General features: G+C 41.1%; 1 protein-coding gene and 1 pseudogene across 7 annotated transcripts in view; one reads left to right on the top strand and one right to left on the bottom strand.

Annotated features, from left to right (window-relative positions):
• Positions 1–20,349, bottom strand: part of Pde1c (phosphodiesterase 1C) — a 667,339-nt gene that overhangs the window by 553,928 nt on the left and 93,062 nt on the right. The window lies entirely within an intron of this gene.
• On the top strand, positions 15,574–15,674 carry LOC147829593 (U6 spliceosomal RNA; annotated as a pseudogene).

A 20,349-nucleotide genomic window follows, 5' to 3' on the forward strand; every position in this document is an offset into this window, starting at 1 on the left:
AAACTGCAAGGAGGATGTGGGAAATGAAGAAGGAAAGAAAAATAAGGTTTGGTAAACACAGATTCTTTGAAATCCTATCCTCTCCACTATGTTGATTGAATCTGACCTCCAACTCACCACAAGGAGACACTGAGTTTAACCCAAGATAATAATCTTCTCCCAAACCAAAGTTTACCCTTTCAATCTTAAACCGAGGTTCATACTCCAAAGCACCTGAGCCCACAACCATAAGCACAAGTAAGGCCTACTTTCCCCAGAAAATCAGCTCTTTTCTTGTGGCCTATTGTTGGTTAAGAGTGTAGACACTTTTAATACTATGTTGCTGCTCTGGCTTTAGAAAATAAGTCAAAAATAATACATTTAGTTTGTTGAACTCTGCATCATCTTATGACATGATTTTTCTTCTTTCTGTAATTAGAAAATATAAATATATAGAAATACAAAAATGTCAGTACATTACAAAGAGGCAAAGAGAATAAAAGAGATGAATGTGGTGAATAATCTTTAGTAGGCCAGCAAAATTTACCACATCAGAGATGCTTGATGAGGATCTGGGGAGCAGAGGGTTTGAATACAGAGTATCCGGGGTTACAACTCAGGCAACATAGGTCCCAGGTGGATAACTGGTTACAGGCAGAGTCAGCACATACTTGCACCCAGTCCTGGGAAGGGAATCTGGTTTCTTAGGGGTTCTAGCTGGGTCAGACCATCATGTGCCAGCCTCTGTGCTATGGACCTATGTATTTCATGTCATTTCCTCCAATACTCAAGAAGGGATTTATGGAGTTACACTTTCGTACTATAGTGTTTAAGTCCCTGGAGAAGATCCCAAAGTCTCTGGAGAACTCCTCTCAGTGGCAACCTTGGCAACGGAATTATCAAGAGCATCAAGGATGCTGGGACCAAAGAGAATAGACAGGCAGCCCAGAGCGGGATTTCTAACATTGAGTAAATCCAGCTGTTTGCCAAAATTACCTAGAGAGATTTGTTGACCACTGGACAGCTAAATTCATGTAGAACTTTCTTCCAGCTTAGCAATTCACCTCAAACTGAATAGCAAACATGTTCCTTATTACCAGCAAACTCCCACCCCACCCCCACACACATTCATCCCATTTTTCTATCTTGGGGTTGGCTTCTGATAATCATGACAATAATAAGAATGCTGGTATTTTGAAGAAAATGTCACAGAACAAATTGTTAAGAAAAAAGAACAAACTAAGAAATAGGATACAATAGAGTTTCAAATATGTACGTAAAGACAGGAAAGTGAGCAAGAATCAACCAGTGAATGAGAGAGTAAGCCCAGGACAGAGTTTAAATTGGTGGTTGCAAACTGTTTTCCTCTGAATTAAATGTGGCCAGTTGGGGGGGGGGGGTGTGTTTTTAGGGGAGACAAAGGAGCAGAGGAGCTGCTTCATGTTTAAATTGTGAATTAAAAATAAATTACTAATTTAAAAAAAGAACAAAGAGAAGGAAGAAGGAAGGAAAAAAGCAGGAAATGAGAAAGAAGGGAAGGAGGGAGGGAAGAGGAAAGGGAAAAAGGAGGATGTTAAACTAGTAGTAGTGATTATATTATAGTACTGGGATTATAGTAAGCTTGGTTTCTAAGAGCCAACAAATCCAAACTTGTCCTAGTTCCTATGAATATAGATTGGCAGTGTTCTGGAACATTGGCTATAATTTCATTTCTTTTTTTATGTGCCCAAAATTTCTATCATTCCCATAATGAAAAAAAAAGAAAGAAAAGAAAGAAAAACATTCTTAAAACTGGTGGTTTGTATTAATCACTTTCTTATCACTGAGAAAAGTACCTAACATCCACAAATTAAAGGAGAGCTTTTTTTGGCTTATAGTTTCTGAGGGTTCCGTCCTCCATGATCCCGTAACTCTTGCAACCTTCATGTCTGTAAAATCAGCACCAAGTGGATGATGCCAGGGTCTGCCATCAGGCTCAGTAGCAGCCAGACCCCCTTGGACCATGGCTATAGTAGTTTCTGAGTGCCTGGTTGGCTGGACATGGGGAACCACTTCCCTAGGCAGTCTGCACTAGGCACCCTATGGCTCTCTTCTCAAAGAGAAGGACTATACCCATTTATACCCTTAAGGAGATAGGTGGGGTTTGACCGATTCCCAAAATGCCCTCAAGCCATCTTTTCTATTATCTGAAGGAGAAAGTACTTGGCTTCTTTTTAATGAGGCTAATGCTTTTAGCAACCACATTTTCCTTGGCACCATTTTCATACAGCTTCCTTTCTGATTAAATCAAAAATTCTTCAAATCTTTCAGCTCTGCTTTTTCCTCTTGATTCTAACTATAAATCTGGCTAAAAGCAGTCAGCATTAGCCATACCACAGGCTGAAAATTGGACTACCTTGAAATTTCCCCCATCAAATTTATTAGTTTGCCTCCTTTAAATTCATCCCCTTACACAGTTTTAGAAATGAACAAAATGAAGAACAGTTCTTTATTAGAATGCAACATGCATGACCTCTAGTTTACTTTCCAATGAAATCTTTATTCTTATCTAGAACCTCATGAGCTGGCCTTTACTATCCACATTACTACCAGCATTCTGGTCTTTCGATTCCAACCAGGATCACCCATCAAGCTCTGCATATAGTATTCTAGCCTGCCATCTCCAAACATTTCCAAACTCTCCATATAAACCAGTTCCAAAGGCTCTGAGCACATGGTAAGGTATAGTCACAGCAACAGCCCCATTCCCAGCATCAATTTTCTGTATTAGTCAGTTCCCATCACTGGGACAAAATACCTAACACTCACATATTGAAGGAGGAGAGGTTTATTTTGGCTCACAGTTTGAAGGTTTAGTCCACAATCACCTGGCTTCAAGGCTCAAAGAGTTTAAATCACCTGGCTTCAGCTCTGTGGAAGGGCATGGAAGCTGCTCACCTTATGACAGCCAGAAACAGAGACCAAGAGAGGTGCATCCAGGGGCTCATACTCTTCCTCATCACACCCCCAGGGACCCACCTTATCTAATCAGTTTCTGCCTCCTAACAGCATATTTAGCCATGAACTAATCAATGGATTAACCTACTGAATCAGTGGCCCGTGAGCCAATCACCTCCCAAGAGCCCCATCTCAAACACATGAGACTTAGGGGGCACATTTTAGATCAAAACCCTAACAGTTATCAATTCAGACATGGATATCTAAATTACTTCCTGTACTTTCTAGCAAGGGAGTACAGCTGCTCACATACCCTTGGCCGAGGAACTGGTCCTCCTCTATAGGAGGTGGTGGTCCTCTTCAACCCAACGCACAGCTTCTGGAGAGACACATATGGAGAGGTGAGGGAGCAAGGGGGCTTCCACCTAGCCAGCCAGATCAGTCGAATCAACCCTGGCAATCAATGGGGTGACAGATGTCACAGCCAGATCTCCCTTACATCCATTTCCTATACTTTCTTTTCTAAAAACATTATATAATTTAAAATAAATATTAAGCTAAGTTATCCAGAGCCAGACCAATGACCTATCTAGTCTTACTTTCTCACTAGATGATAAAAAGCATAAGGGCTGCATCAGTTTTGTTCACTGATGATTCCAAATACCCAGAACAATGCCTTGCACCATGTAGGCAATTAGTAAACACTTTCTGAATGAATGAATGAATGAGTGAGTGAGTGAATGTTCTGTTTTCGGCAGTCACTTTAAGAAGACATATAGAAATCAACACATCAAATTTCTAAATCAGGGATATGCCCTAACCATCTTCCATACATGAGGACGGATGGTCTATGTTTACCACTGAGTAAGTAAAGAAGAATTCACATTTGTTGTCTAAAGACTCCAGGCTCCTCTTTTCAGGAGAGACTTTGCTTCTATATATTATACCAAGAACTAATGAGAAGGTCTTGCTGCCACATCACTGCCATATGACACTTTATACATTGAAATTTTATAAAATGTTAGGCATAGGGGGCTGGGGATTTAGCTCAGTGGTTCTGCCACCTGCCCCACAAGCACAAGGACCCGAGTTCGATCCCTGGTACCAAAAAAAAAAATATTAGGCATTTTTACCATACAAGGTAAGTTGATGCCAAAAGAAATAAGATTACCAACTTGTGTGGCTGAAGTTTTAAATTATGATCATGAATTACAAAATCTTCCTGTGTGGGGAAAGCACAAAGTCTCTACACTGACAAGATGATTGAATCATAAGCAATTTTTTTCCAGATGTTGATTACACTGCTGCCCAGAAAACTTTACCAGAGAATCAGAAAGTCTGTATTATCATGAGAAAAGAAAGTAGTTATAGTTGGCAGCAGGTGGGAGTATTAATGAATACTAAAATGCTTTTGTCAGGTATTCAAGTTACCAAAATGTACTTTTTTCATTGTGATAAATTCTTGCACACACATACATTTGGAAACCAAATGTTTAGCACAATGCCTTTCAAGCTAACAAAGAACATGTATGTGAATGAAAGATGAGTTGTTTTCCCTTTTCACATGTGATACCTCTTAGCTTCATTAGTTCTCCCTTGGATCTCAAAGTTATCCTCCAAAGGACAAGGACTGACATTTACACATAGCCAGCTCTCAGCACCTGTGTATGGAACTGACTCAGAATATGTGGCACCTGAAGCAAATCACAGAAACTAGAACTTTGCAGCCTGCTAGAAATGCAAGACCATATATTGGAAAGAGTAAGAAGCATAAAAGTGTAAAAGAGAGGTATTAATCAATGATTGGATTGAAAGAATTAACAGAAGAGTCAGTGGACCCTTCTGGAGTTTTCTTTGTTGTTGACTCCTGTTTGTTGAGGCCTGTACTGTGTTCCAGTGTAGGAGCCCACAAAACAAAGGAACAAAGTTTCTCTCTGGTGTTCTCCTGCCATCTTGTCTCTCAGTCCTCCTTCTTTCCTGAAGCAAATCATAGAATACAGAATTCTTCTTCCCTGATACGGACCACAGAAATCAGAATCCCCCTTTTCCAAAGACAGTCATAAGCCTAAAAATATTACCCTAACTTTTCCTGGCTTTTCTGCATAAGAGCTGACCATAAAAATATTCCCTGACCTACATTACCTGATAGTAGGCCTAAGATCCTCATTCCAGAAGGGTCTTGCCCCATACCTGGAAGAAAGGAAAGATGGGGCCAAGAAGAATCTGAACAAATGGGCCTTGCTCAGTCCCCCTTCAGTTTACTACTATGGTATTAGATCAGAGGTTTTTTGTACAATCACATTTTGACATGGCTATTCTTGCTTCATTCAACTTTTGCATAGAAATGAATGATTCTCCCTGGGTCTTTGGGTCTTCAACCTGAAAGCTCCTGTGACATCTAAAATATGACAGGATACATTTGTTGTGGCTTTTTTTCCTGCTGATTTTATTTCTGCAGCCTCAAATATTGAATTTCAGAGGAAAGTTTGAACTTCCCTAGATCAGCCATTGTACCAGACTCTTCTCGTTACAGAATCACATTTGGCCCTCACAGCAATTCCCATTTCATGCATAAAGCAACTGAGGCCTAGCTCCACTCGAGCAGATGTGACTTCTAAATGGAGACCAGTTGGCTCCTCCTCTGGGCTCCACTCACAATGCAAGGATCCTTTCTTTGTCTTCTGAAAGGGTGTAAAGTTGCTGTTGCTATCATCCAACAGTCCCTCCATTCATCTTACTTTCTTTAGCCTCCTTCTTTTAAAATAAGGTTCAAATAGATAAATAAGCAAGGACAAGACTACTCCAAGGTAGACACCCACTCCTTTCCCAATGGAAAGGGAACTGTGCCCTTGAGATTTGCTGCCTTGCAGGTTTCTGTCGGGGGTGGGAGGCAGGGGAAAGAAGCCCTGAACCACCACACAAACCTCTTACCTATCACATACCCCCAAGGACCTCGGGTGGGCATGGTCCCCATCCCCAGCACTGCAAAGGCCCCAGCACTGTCAGCTTCCTGTGGCACAAATAGACATGACGAGATGATTCCCCCTTCAGTCAGCCACCCCATGGAAGACCGCAGACAAGCTTCCCGGGGCCAGGTAGACTGCCACCCCTCCAGGCTTCTCAATAGGGATTCTCCTGGACAGCTGGGGTCGGGGAAGATCCAGCTGTCTGGAAGGATTGAAAAGGAAGAAAACAAGGGGCAAAATCACCAAGGGTAGCCAGATGCCCAGCATCCAAACTCCAAAGTAAACCTGCTGGAGCCAGACAGGGTTAAAGCCACAGGAGACCTCTTCATCCCTGCTCTCAGGTAGCTCCCAGTCTAGATGAACTAGCTCAAAAGTGAATAGATAATAGTCTAATATGCTGCCAATACAGAAAGCAGGGGAACTTAGCACGAGAGCCTTTCTTTAGTCCAGTCCACAATTTCCTGAAGGAGACAGCATTTACATTTCTCTCTTTTTGACATAAGAGTGATATAAGGCATGAGAAAAAGTACAGTGTTTTTGTTTTTTGCCTTAATAGCATCATCCACCTTACCTATGTCATCTTCCACCTTCCCACACTGCTGTCAAGGACAGTAAAGCAGCACAGGCTCTGCAGCAAACCTGCTAGGGGCAGATTCTGGTGCTGCTCTTGTTGACTGCATGGCCTCAGTTTCACCATGGTAACAACCATACTTCAAAAGATTGTTGTGAGGACTACATGAATGGTGCTTAGAGCTACGACTGGCACATATTAACCGCTCAATAAAAACCACCAGTGGCTATTATTGTCATCCCTACATTTCGATGCACATCCACACATTTCATTTGACATAGTAGTAGCCTTAGAGTAAAGGTACAAGGTACAGGGTCAAACTGAGGAATAACCACAATAATTACAACTAGTTAACACAGTTGTGGGCATCAGAACTTCTGCTGTATTATTCCCAACATGTCACACCTTTGAAGTTGTTTTAAAACACTGTATTTTCAGAAGAAAGTTTCTTTAATGGTTTTAATGGTCCACGCTCCTTAAGCATAAACAAGGAGAGAAACTGAACTGGGAGACATGTGTCTAGCATAATCCCAGATCCCAGGCCCTCATGCCAGGGGCTAACTTGGGGATACTGAGCATCAAACCAAATCTTCTTCTGAGTGTCATAATCCTCTCTATATCCCAGATGGCCTCACCAGGCTCCTTCCTCCAAACATCCTCCTACCCACTGTAGCCCACAGCACCAGGAACCTCATTCTCGAAAACACAGGTTCTCTGCCTCAACTCCCACCCAATGGGGAGCTTACCCACCACTGTACACACAGCTGTGCTTACAGCCAGCACCTTTAGTGTGTATGTGTGTGGGGGTGTTCATGTCCACATGTTGGCAGCGCTCCATGCACATTGCTCACAACTGTCACTTCACAGAAAGACAGCAGGAGCACAAAGGGTCAGGGAGACTGAGGGTATATGAAAGGTGATATGCAAGCAGGGAGTTTGCTCCAAACTGTATGTTCATGGTGTCCCTCCAGAAGGAAGGAAGTGAGTCCTACTTATCCAGTAGAAGTGACAAGGAAAGGAAGCCAGAACATGAGCAGAAATGAAGGCAAGAGATCATGAAATGCTTAGCCATGAGGACTGTGAGATGGACCTCATTTGCCTGGATCCCTGGATCCCTGGGTGAGGCCTTCGGTGCAGCCTAGATGCACGCAGGAAGGATACTGCTTGCAAGCTGGGGTTTGGGAACTGGAAACACTTGGCAAGTTCCCTAAGACTCTGGCCTGGCAGTTCAGCACAAAGGGATTGGGACTGATGTGCTCAATTTGCCTGGGATGGGTCTTGAGTCTTCATCATTTCAGTGGGACTGAGAGTACTCAACACTTTGTGTTTCCTTCTATTAGTGCAGGAGCAGAGAGGAGAACATCTGAAGGATTTGGAGCCCAGGCTGCTGCAGCATGGCTCACCTTGCTCTCCTGGTCCCTGGAGGTACACCAGTTTCCCTGGGGGGAAGTCACACTGTAACTACTCTTCTAGCATCTGCATATATCTGCAAAGAAACATCAGAGCACCTATCCTTGGTGACCTTCCTCAGGTGTGCACTGTGGTAGACCAGTCCTCTGCCTTTCACTTCTCTTGGGCTCTCGTGCCCAGCTTGCCTTGTACCATCCACTGCCCCTACACTTGGTGTTCCCAAACAATGGCATCAGTTCCCTCAGGAGCTGTTGACCCGTAAAAGTTCAGCCAAGCCATGGATGGACCAAAGCCACAGAAGCAGTGAGCAATCCACCCCTGAATAAAGGACCTGCTGGAAAAGTCAGTGGAACATCCTTTGGATCCCTGGAGTCATCTGGCATGATACAGACTCCCACATCCTGAGGACCCTGGTGCTGAAGAGACAACCTGGAGATGTAGCCAAACTCTGCTATAGGATGTCATTTGGCACAACTGTGAGCAGTTATGACTCACTTCTCAAGCAGAAAAACAAAGAGGTTAAGTAATATGCCCAAGATCACAAGCTCGGAAGTAGCAAGAATTGAACATGGTCTTCAGCAGGCCTACTGACTTTTTTCCCTCTTGATGTGAAGGCTGAAAAATGAAAATACTCCAAAAGATGTTCTTCTTTAGATGGTGTTTAATACACCTATTTTTTGTTAACTAAAAATATTATCTCTTGGGCTGGGGATTTAGCTCAGTGGTTCTGCCACCTGCCTCGCAAGCACAAGGTCCCAAGTTCGATCCCCGGTACATACATACATACATACATACATATATATATAATATATATACCTATATATATTATATAGTTATATATATAACTATATATTATATATACCTATATATATTATATATATTATATATATAACAATATATAATATATATACCTATATATTATATATTATATATATAACTATATATAATATATATATATGTATGATCTCTCAGTTTGCACTTTTTTATGCCACCTGAAGCTAGATAAGTAAAAATCAGTTGTGGATTCCATTTTCCCAAAGTCCAAAAAAGAACAGGATGGATAAAACTCAGTGTTTCATCAAAACTGTTCAATGTCTCGTATATTCTTAGTATGACAATTGCTTGTATATTTTGAATTTCAAATGTTGTTTGCCACAAAATATCAGAGGTTTTATAAAAATAAAAGGAGTTTCTTGTCCAATGCATTTTTAGAAGGGTCCACTCTTTTTTTCTGTTCCTCTTATTGTGGATTTGCTTTCTCCATGGAAGGTAGGATGTAAGTTGTTCTAATAATATGTCACATTTTGCACATTCACAAAAGTTCCATCTATGTGTTAGTTTTCACATATCCACATCAATTTAAATATGTGTAAGAAAAATCCTACCATTCATTTAACACATGGACCTTGTCAGGAAAAGGAATTTGAATAGGGACAACAAGCAAAAAGAAGCATTTCTTGAGTGTCACCAGAGCTCTGTGAGATTCACAACCACAAGTGGAGTTGGTGTTATAATCTCTGCTTCCAGAGGAGAAAAGTGAAGCTCAAAACCAAAGGGGCATCACAGTCTTAGGCCACTTTGCAGAGCAACAGAGTTCTGATGCCAACCTAGATCTCTCTTGCCCCAAAGGCATGGATTTTGGAGTGGGAAAGAGGACAATCCAACCTTGGTTCCTCTTATAGAGCAATCCTCCATTTCTTGCTCTGCTCTACTCTTATCAGCCAAAGAACATTTGCTCAATGACAAAAGAATAAAAACCTCAAAGAAAATTATGTTAACTTCAATCACTAGGTAAATCCTTAAAAAAGACAACTTAATACGCCTTCCTTCTCTTTGAAGCAGGTCACTTTTAGCACAATCACGGGGCAGAGCCCTGCATTTTTAGCCTGCCTTTGATTTTCCCAAAGGCAGACAGGTGAGTTCCAAAAGGAAGAATGACTCACAACAGGCCAAGTGACAGAGGATGTGGGTGGGGAAGAGTTAAGGGGTCCTAATCTCGAAGTCCTCAGTTATTTTTGAGGGGCTGTAGGGGATGTCACCACATTAGGTCAATTTCTCCAGCCTATAGAAAATACATGATCCAGGGCTACAAAACATTTTTGACTTCTTGCTGCTTTCTCTCAAATGCATCATTCAAGAATTAAAATCTATTATATTCTTAAAGCATAACACTTACTAACACTTCAGAAGACACTGGAAAGAAAAGAAATGAAATTTTGATAGCAAGTCTGCTACTAACTTAAGATGAAATCAGCTTAATGCTAATCATTTTTCATGCTCACTTTCTAAATTTACCAAATACTCTCATATTTGAAGAGCAGTGTTCTTTCTACAATTGCCTGCTAAATTAACCTTACCCATCTGTGCACAGTCTATCAACCCTATAAGTCTAATTTCTAACTCTGTGAACTGCTCAAGTCCCCTTTGTCCAGCCCACAAGAATTGTCCCTTCTCTCCTTCCATTGTACTTTTTCCTCACCCAATTAGCATTTCATATACATATGAAGTGTACTAAATATGCACTGTATGACATGTGCCAAACTAAATATAAAATGATTAGTAATAATAGCTGAATTCACTGAATTCCCACTAAGGGGAGTGACTGGCCTATGTGCTTTTGTATCATTTAGTCCTTACCCTCTGTAACACTCAATTCTACAGATGATGTAGACTAAATTACTTCAAAGGTTACTAAGATCATGTCATAGAAACAGAATTTGAACACAGCTTGACTCTAGGGCTCTGGAAATTAAACACTCTGTACTCTGTAGCTCCTTCTGTTTCCCCATGTTCAGAGAGCTCACAGTTGAATGAAAGATAGATGTATAACACAGGAAGAACACAAAGGTGTGGCAAGTGTTGTCCTTGATCCAAGGAAGGGGAATCAGCACAGACTGGCTGGGTCTAGAAGGAATTTTTCAGGAAGGTACAAGGCCAGGAAGAGATTTCAGATATTCTTTGAAAGGTTAGCAAATTGAAGTTTAATATAAATCCAAACTTCTACTAGCTCTAACATTCTATAAATCAGTCAGTGGAGGTTGTGTCATAACCTAAAGAATAACTTTACCTGGACCAACAAAGAGTGCTATGCTGGTAAGCAAACAATTAGGGTTAGAAAAAAAATCTTCAAAGAAAAAACTGACTTGTGTTTGCAGATTTACTTTGCCAATTTTCATGATATAAACAAACACTCTCACTGTGGCAGATTTCACATTACCAACCAGACACCACTGCACTTAGAGTTTGGAAGAGATGAATACATTTGGGCCTCACCAGCTAGTTGAGCTGGATCCAACAGCATGAAGTACTTTTACTGGGTTTCATTAACTGAGGTACCCAGAGCTAATGAGTGGGAAAGTGCCCATCCTTACAGGAGACAGGCTTAGAACTCTCAGGAGGGAGAGGACATATAGTCAGTCTCTGGAGAGCTGGACAGCATCCAGGATGGCACTCCAAAGCTAAAGCCTCCAAACCAACCTGAGGCAAATGGGGATATAAAACACAGAATCAAATCAGGTAACCAGAAGGAAAATAATGCCAGAAAAGAGACCAAGGTAAACACTTAGGGTCAGAACCAGGACCCAAGGACAAGAGATGCTGGGTTAGAAGAGGAAAAGCCTGATTTCAGTCTGGCATGATCTCAGGATGAAGTACAAGGCCCAGATTACTTTTATGTCAGCTCTCCCTCCAAAGCCACCCAAATCCCTGTCCCTAGCATGAGTTGGGACTCGTCTTGGAGGCTCTCAAAGGAGCCTGTGAAAACCTCTAATACAATATGCTACAGTTTTCCAGGGACATGTTTCAAACTAGGCTGTAGGCACCTTTAGATTCATAGCACCAGAGAGGAGTCAGCACATAGCCTGTGAGCCAACTCTGCCCTGCCAACTGCTTTTGAGGTACGTGCAAGCTAAGAATGATTTTAACACTTCTTTTTTTTTTTTTTTTGGTACCGGAGGTCAAACTTGGGTCCTTGCACTTGGGCAGCAGGCGGCAAAACCACTGAGCTAAATCCCCAGCCCCTAACACTTCTAATAAAAATTTACTCAGAGAGTTTGTTGCTTGGGCCTACATTATTATTTGCCTTAACTTTGACCACACTGCATTATCACACAGCAACTGCAGCTCTCATCACCCTGGAAGGAGTGGCCCTTGTTCAGCTCCCACCATGGCCACTGCCTGCAGACCCCACTTTCTCTCTGCTCGTTCAGGTCTTCATACAGGTGTCAACTTCTTCTCAATGAGGCCACCCTATTTAAAATCTCAGTCTACCTACCCAGCACTCTGAATTTCCCTACCCATTCTTCTTTATCCTTGACCTATTTCCTACTAACAAATCGTATCGTTTACTTATTTGTTATGTAAGATCTATGAGGCAAGGACTCTTGGTCTAATATGTTACCGATGAACTCCAAGAACTAAACACTCCTAGTAGGTTCTCAGTAAGTGTTCGTTAAAGGAATGTCTGTGTGACTACCTGGCAGAATCTACTAATCCCCCAAGTGTTTTACCCACTAGATTTGCCCAAAGTCTAAGGAATACTGTATTATACAAGGGGCCAGATTATACAATTATGAGGGCTTTGTCTCTCACTCTGAGTGAAACAGAGAAACACTGGAAGATTTAGACCCCAAGAGGGAGAAAATCTGACTTAACAGCCTGATGGATGAAGAAGAGACTATGTAGGAAGCAAGTACAATAATTCAAACAAGAAATTATTGTGGCTTGGATCCAGATGGAGGAGTGGAGGTGGTGGGAAGTAGTGAGATTCTAATTATAATTAAAGGAAATTGCACCAGGATTTTCTGACAGGTCAGACACAGTTATAAGAAAAAGAGGAATCAAAGATGACTACAACATTGTTGATCAGAAAAATTTCAGAAAGATAGAACCGCCAAAAACCAAGAAGAAAGAAACTGTGAACTAGCTTTGGGGAGAAAAAGCAGAAATTCTGTTCAGGTCATGTTCAGTAAAAGCTGTCATTTCGACATCCATAGACTACCTATCATCAATTTCAAACCAACAATTGTCTATATAAGTCTGGGGTGCAAGACAGAGTTTGGGGTTAGAAGTATAAATCTGGGGGTCACTGACATATAAGTACATATGGTTTTTAAAGCCATGATACTAAATAAGATAGCTAAGGCAATTATGAGGAGAAAGAATAGGAACCAAGGGCTAAGCTCCAGGGTTTATCAATATTAAGAGATCTGCAAGACAGGAACAATCTGCTAAGGAGACCATAAAGAAAAGCAGTCAGTAAGGAGGCAAGAGACAATTATATCTTGGGTGACAAAGAGGAGAGTGGTCAACTAAGTCAAATACCTATTCTAGGACAAGTGAGAATAAGATTAACAACTGACTGTTGGAGTTTGCAATAACTAGGTCCTTGGTTATTTTCACAAATTTTGTTTCTGTGGAAGACAAAAGGCAAAACTTTGATTAGAATGGGTTTAAGAGAAAAATAGGGGAGAGAAGTTAGTGACAGTGTAGGAAACTATTGAGAGGTACTTTGCTATGCACAGATACAGAGAAATGGGGTGGAAGCTGGTGGATAAAAGGTATCAAGAGAATATTTTATAAGGTGGCAACAATGAAGTCTTGTCTGATGCTGATGCAAATGACTCAAGTGGAGGAAAAATGAATGATGCACAGCAAGGAAAAGGACAATTACTGGAGTGATGTTCTCAGACAATAGGGATTAGGGTCTCGTACAAAGATAGATGTCCCACAAATGACATGATGATAACTATGGGCAAAGTAAGAGTCATCCTCATTCCTACTAACCTAGCTTCTTCAACTCGTAAGATACACATGTGTGCACACACACACGTGCACACACACATGCACACACACATACATGCACACACACACACATGCACATACACACAATATGCCTAATTTATCACTAATCTTCCTTGGCTTCAGTCCTCCCTCAGTATCTCCAAGGCATTGGTTCCAGGATATCCTAAGGATACTAAAATCCACAGATGGTCAAGCCTCTTAAATAAAATGGCATAGTACTTGCATGTAAGCTGCACATACTATCTTTTATACTTTAAATCATCTCTAGATTGTACACTGTAAATGCTACGTAAGCAGTTGTTGCACTATATCATTTAGGGAGTAATAACAAGAAAAAGAAGACATGCTCAGTACAGATATGTTCAGCACACAATTGTTTTTCAAACATTTTCCATCCTTGATAGGTTTAACCTGTGGATACAGAACCCACAGTACTGCCAAAATCTTACCATTTCTGACTGTTTCCACTACCCAAGACAAACTCATTTTTCTATAAACTACAGCAATAATTTTACACTTTTTTCTCAAGGAAATGAGGGGGAGAGAGAAAGACAGAGAGACAGAGAAACAGGAAGACCCCAGACTGAGGAACTTACTAGTATATCCCTTGCATAGCATGCATGAGGCCTTGAGGTTGATTCCCAGCGATGAAAAGAGAAGAAGGAGCCAGAGAAGGAGGAGGAGGGAGAAGGTGAAAAAGCCAAATCCTTTTTTTTCTCAGCAGAACATTTATGGTACATTTTAGGTATACATAATGACAAGATTCATCATAGGAAATTAGTACCTGTACATGACCTATCTTGCTTTTTCTTTTTTTCCATTCCCCTCTCCCTTCAACCCCTCATCCTCTCCTTATATACAAAAGCTTTGTTTCCATTTTTCCTTCTATTTTCTGTTTTATCTTGTCCTTTCTTTCTCCTCCCCCTCCCATGTTCCCCTCGAGAAGAAGCCAAATTCCAAGTATATAGCTTGATCAATTTTCAAACTGAACATACCCACACCACATCAAGTACAACCACCACCTAGACTAAGAAACAAGACTTTTGGAAGGCATAGTGGTAGACCACTTGCCTAGTATGTGTGACACCCTAGGTTCAATCTGTGGTACCACTACAAGAAGAAAAAAGGAAGGAAGGAAGGACAGAAAGAAGGAAGGAAGGACGGAAGGAAGGAAGGACAGAAGGAAGGAAGGCGTAGGACTTTATCAGCATCACCACAACCTTTCTCATATCCAGCCCCCTCAGATACTCTCTACTATACCAAAGACAACATTGTTTGGATTCTTACCACCATAAATTAACTTTGACTATTTTAAACCTTATAAAATAGAATAGTGCAGTGGAGCTTCTTTTTTGTTTGACTCTGTGGCTCAAAATTATGTTTATGAGATCCATCCATGTTGTTTGCATGTAGAAAGGCTCATTCTTTTTCTTTGCTATATTGTGTTTCTCGGGATAAATGAGCCACAATTTATCCATTGTGTTGTTAATATGTAGATTGCTCCCAGGTGGGAGGTATTATGAAAAGGTGCCATAACATTTTCCTTTATCTCTATTAGTGTGCATATATAGACATTTCTCTTGGGCATACACTCACAACTAGGATTGTGCTGGTTCACAAATGATGCACACATTTATCTTTAGTAGACACTGTCAAACACTTTTCCAAACTGGTTATGGCATTTTCCACCCTCACTCTCAGCCTGACCCTCACTTAACGTTGTGCCCTTATTTCATTCTAGCCATTCCAGTGGTGTGTATGTCTGTCTCCCCGAGGTCCTAGTTCAATAGCCTTTTCCACTCATGGCTCCACTTGTGACTCCCTCCAACCTACTTTTCAAGTCAAAAACAGAGAAATCTTCAAACACAAATCTGAACACACCATTCCCTTTCTTAAAACATCTCAATGATGCTTGCTTCAGCAGCGCATATGCTAAAATTGGAATACAGCGATTAGTGTGGCTCCTGTGCAAGAATGACCTACAAATTCATGAAGTGCTCCACATTTTTAGATGCAAAGATCCTCAATAAGATACTGGCAAACAGAATGCAGCAAGTCAGCAGGAAGATTGTATACCATGACCATGAAGAGGTAGGATTCACCCCAGGGATGCAGGGATGGTTCAACATATACAAATCAATACATGTAATACACCATTAACAGAACCAAAGACAAGAATCACATAATCATCTCAATAGATGCAGAAAAAGCATTTGACTAAGTCAAACACCCATTCACAATAAAAACCCTACAGAAAATTGGAATAGATAATCTCTATCTCAACCTGATAAAAGCCACCTATGACAAACCAACAGCCAACATCATACTAAATGGCAAAAACTGAAAGCTTTTATTTTAATGTCAGGAACAAGACAAGGATGTCCACTATCACCATTCTTATTCAATATAGTTCTGGAAACATTAGCCAGAGCAATTAGGCAAGAGAAAGAAATTAAAAGGAATAAGAATAGGAAAGGAAGAAGTTATATTATCATTATTTGCAGATGACATGATAATCTACATAGAAGACTCCAAAAACTCCACCAAAAGACTTCCAGATTTAATAACCAAATTCAGTAGCATAGCTGGATACAAAGTTAACACTCAAAAATCAATTGCATTCCTGTACACAAATAACAGACTCACTGAGAGAGAAATTAGGCGAACAACACCTTTCCCAATAGCATTAAAAAAAGAAATACCTAGAAATCAATCTAACAAAGGAAGTAAAAGACCTTTATATTGAAAACTACAGTAATCTGAAAAAGGAGATCAAAGAGGATATCAGAAAATGGAAAGATATCCCTTGTTCTTGGGTAGGAGGAACCAATATAGTGAAAATGACCATACTTCCAAAATTGTTATACAGATTTAATGTAATCTTGATTGAAATACCAATAGCATATCTCACATAATTAGATAAAACAATCCTAAAATTCATTTGGAACCAGAAGAGACTTAGAATAGCAAAAGCAATACTGAGCAACAAAGACAAGGCAGGGGGCATCACAATACCTGACTTGAAATTATATTACAAAGCTACTGTGATAAAAACAGCGTGGTACTGGCAAAAAACAAAACAAAAACAGAACTGAAAATCAATGGAACAGATTAGAAGATGCAAAAACAACTCCAAGCACAATCAGCTACCTTATCTTTAACGAATGGGCCAAACACTCTCATTGGAAGAAAGATAAGGTGGGCCAAGTGTATTTGGAATTATTTCTGTATCTTCTAATCTGTTCCACTGATTCTTGGGAATTTTTTTGCCAGTATCATGCTGTTTTTACTTATGAAAAAATGCTCAACATCATTGGCCATTCGAGAAATGGAAATTAAAACAACACTAAGATGCCATCTCACTCCAGAAGGAATGAGTATCATCAATAAATCAACCAATAACAATCCTCGTGAGGCTGTGGGAAAAGGAACCCTTCTCCACTATAGGTGGGACTGTAAAATGGTACAACCACTGTGGAAATCAGTATGGGGATTCCTCAAACAACATAAACTAGAGTTCCATGTGACCTAACTATTCCCCTTCTAGGTATCTTCCTGAAAGAGTTAAAAGCATCACACCACAGCAATATATGCACACCCCTGTTAAAAGCAGCACAATTTGTAATAGCTAAATCTTGGAAATGGCTTAGATGCCCATCCATGGACAAATGGCTAAAGAAAATGTGGTTTTTATATACAATGGAGTAGTACTCTGCCATAAAGAAGGATAAACTGGAGACATTTTTAGGCAAATAGATGCACCTTGAAACCATAGTTTTAAGTGAAATAAATCAAACAGATATGTTTAAATATTGCATTATTTTTCTTGTGTGAGAATCTGAAAGTGTCAATAAGGACCAAAACTGATGATAGATATTGGGAAATAAGAAGAAAATGTTCAAATGGGAACAAGAACAAGGGATGGGGCAGTCAAAGAGAAGGGAAAAGGGAAGAAATAAGAATAAAGGGAAAAATGGAAATACAGCTTTTGTAAATAAGGAAGGGAAGAAAGTTTGAAGGGAGTGGGGGGAATGGAAAAAAAGAATCAAGATATATCATGTAGAGATACAAATTCCCTATGATAGATATGATCTCTCTCTCTCTCTCTCTCTCTCTCTCTCTCTCTCTCTATATATATATATATATATATATATATATCTCAAAAGTCTCAATTTACAAGTCACTTGCTCAGTTGAAAGCCCTTACATGGCCTCCCTATCAAGAGTTTATTTCCTCTGGAGCATTTAAAACATATCATATTTCTTGCTTTACTTGCTCATGTCCTATCACTGGACAATGAGGTCCATGAGGAAAAAGACATGGCATTCTTGGTCACTACTGAAAGCCCATACTTGACTCACAATAGAAACTCAGTACACCCTAATCTTCTGATTGACTTAATAAATAGTACCCCGTAGGTGGTGGGTTAAGATAAGTAGCCCTTTCACACTGAGGAATCAATAAAGCAAAATGTCCTGAGAGGAGAAGCATCATTTTATATCAGTGAAACCACTGTTCACTGAGCACCTGTGGAATGGGATAAACCCTTTGTATCATGTGCGACAGAGACTACTTCTGGGCACCCTCCTAATTGCCCAGGAGCATCTTGTCCAGTACAGGTGAGGTGACCTTGAGGTACCTTGGGAACCCTGCTCCCTGCATTGGACCACTTTATGTAGATTCACCCTTTCTTCAGATACACAGCATCATTTTAATTTAATTTACCTGATTTATTATTTCCAAAAGTGTGGGGAATTTTCCCCGATCACGGTGTCAACAAATTATCTCTTAGATAAATTGGAAAACTACTAAAAGACAAACAATAGTCATCCATACACTACTCCCCAGGAAAAAGCAAATTTATCTCCTTCAAGTCTTTGTTTTGCCTTTATTGTGAGTGTTGATCAAAAGACTGGGGAGAGAACTTGACTGAAACCACTTTATAAAGTAGAGCATTTGGGAGATTTAATTAATCAAGCTCACCTTGTCCTCTTTCCCCAAAACCAGTGGAGATTATTAAAAGCTTCAGTTAAAGGACCTAATTTCAGCTCATTTGCTCAAATTACCTTCGATCCCTTGCCCTTGTGTCCTCATGAGGGATACCAGGGAGCCTGGCAGTATTGCAGCGATTTAGTGAATTACCAGGTTGAGTGAATATGACATCCCACGGAAGCCACACTTGCCTCCTTTCCCTGAAAATGGCAAATTCTGTTTGGAAAAATTCATCACCTATGGACCTCTACTCTGTGCTACGCACAGTGCTGAGCACCTTTCACAGCCTACTGAATCTTCACAATGACCCTAGGAACAGATGTTAGCTCCAGTTTGCAGACAAGAATGTCAAAGCTCAGTGGGGTGGGCAAGCTGTCCAAGGTCCCACTTAGCAAGTGGCTGGTTCAAGCTTGTACACAGATCTCTCTGGCTCTTTCCTTGCTGATAGATTTTTGCCTTGGCTGAGAACTGCTATAATCAAAGGATGAAAAACAGAGGGGCCTTTCCTGTGCTGGGTTTGAAATTGCTCAGAAGCTCACAGCTTGGGATGTCTAAAGGGAACTGGGGAAACAACCAATTAATTGAGATCATCATGGGGTTAGATTACTACTTAATAGACTAGCTAAACCCTCAGGATATGGCCTCAATAAGCCAGAATTTCATACACAGTCGTATTTCTTCCCCTGACACAACTGGATGTTTAACTCTCCATTACATCTCCAACGAGTTCACATGACAATCTACACTAGCTTAAGGATCTGGGCCAACGGAGACGGGCAGGGCATGGTTCTGCAGCCCCAGGCCATGGTTTGCTTCACCCTGAACTTCGGCTCCAAGAGCAAGGTCAGAGGCAGAGCCTGGGAACAGAACTGAACCCCATGCTTGCTTTGTCCTGGGAGCAGAAGTACACTGGGTTTCCTAGAAATACGGTGGATAGGAGGGAAGTTAAGGCAGAAGATCTAGAAATCACAACTGCTAAATGAGGGCAGTGTTTCAACTAAAACAATTAAGCAAGGCCATTGGTGCCCTGGGAATATTTCCTATCTTTACTCGTATCAAGACCCCAGCCTCCCATCAGCACCTGCCTCCTCCCTTCTGAGCTGCCTCCTTGAGGTGGACCAGAGCTGAGCCACTTCTGACCCAGTATCCTCCAGGCTCCAGATGAAAGGCAAGGTCACTGCCAGCCACTCTGAGCCAACTGTCCCTCGGAGTCCAAAAGGGTCCTGCACTGAAGCCACCTTCCTGTACCGACAGGAAAGCAATGACCTTTTCTTCTGACAGTGAAGCTCAGTGCAGTGGTTTCCTTCCAAAGACAGCACGGGCAGCCTCACAGCCCCCGAGAGACCCAGCATTACAAGTGCCCAGAGAAGTGCTCATCTGAAGAGAGACTGGGGAGGTACTGTGCTCCAATCCAACAGCTATTTGCTAAGTGCCACTGTCTGACATACAGAGCAGGCCTGTCCGTGCCTTTATTGAGGTGACAAGCCAGTGGGGAAGGCAGACATGAAACGTCAGCAAAAAGAGATGTTGCTGGGCATGATGATGCATGCCTACAATCCCAGCACTCTGGGAGGCTGAAGCAGGAGAATTGCAAGTTTGAACCCAGTCTGGGTAACTTAGCAAGACCCTGTCTCGAGATATAAAACAAAAAGGAGCTGGGGTTGTAGTTCAGTACTAAGGGAAAGGTCCTGT

Source organism: Heterocephalus glaber, unplaced genomic scaffold, assembly GCF_053883595.1.
Source record: "Heterocephalus glaber isolate CG9 unplaced genomic scaffold, H.glaber_assembly_v1.0 deba00000546, whole genome shotgun sequence".
Lineage (NCBI taxonomy): Eukaryota > Metazoa > Chordata > Mammalia > Rodentia > Bathyergidae > Heterocephalus > Heterocephalus glaber.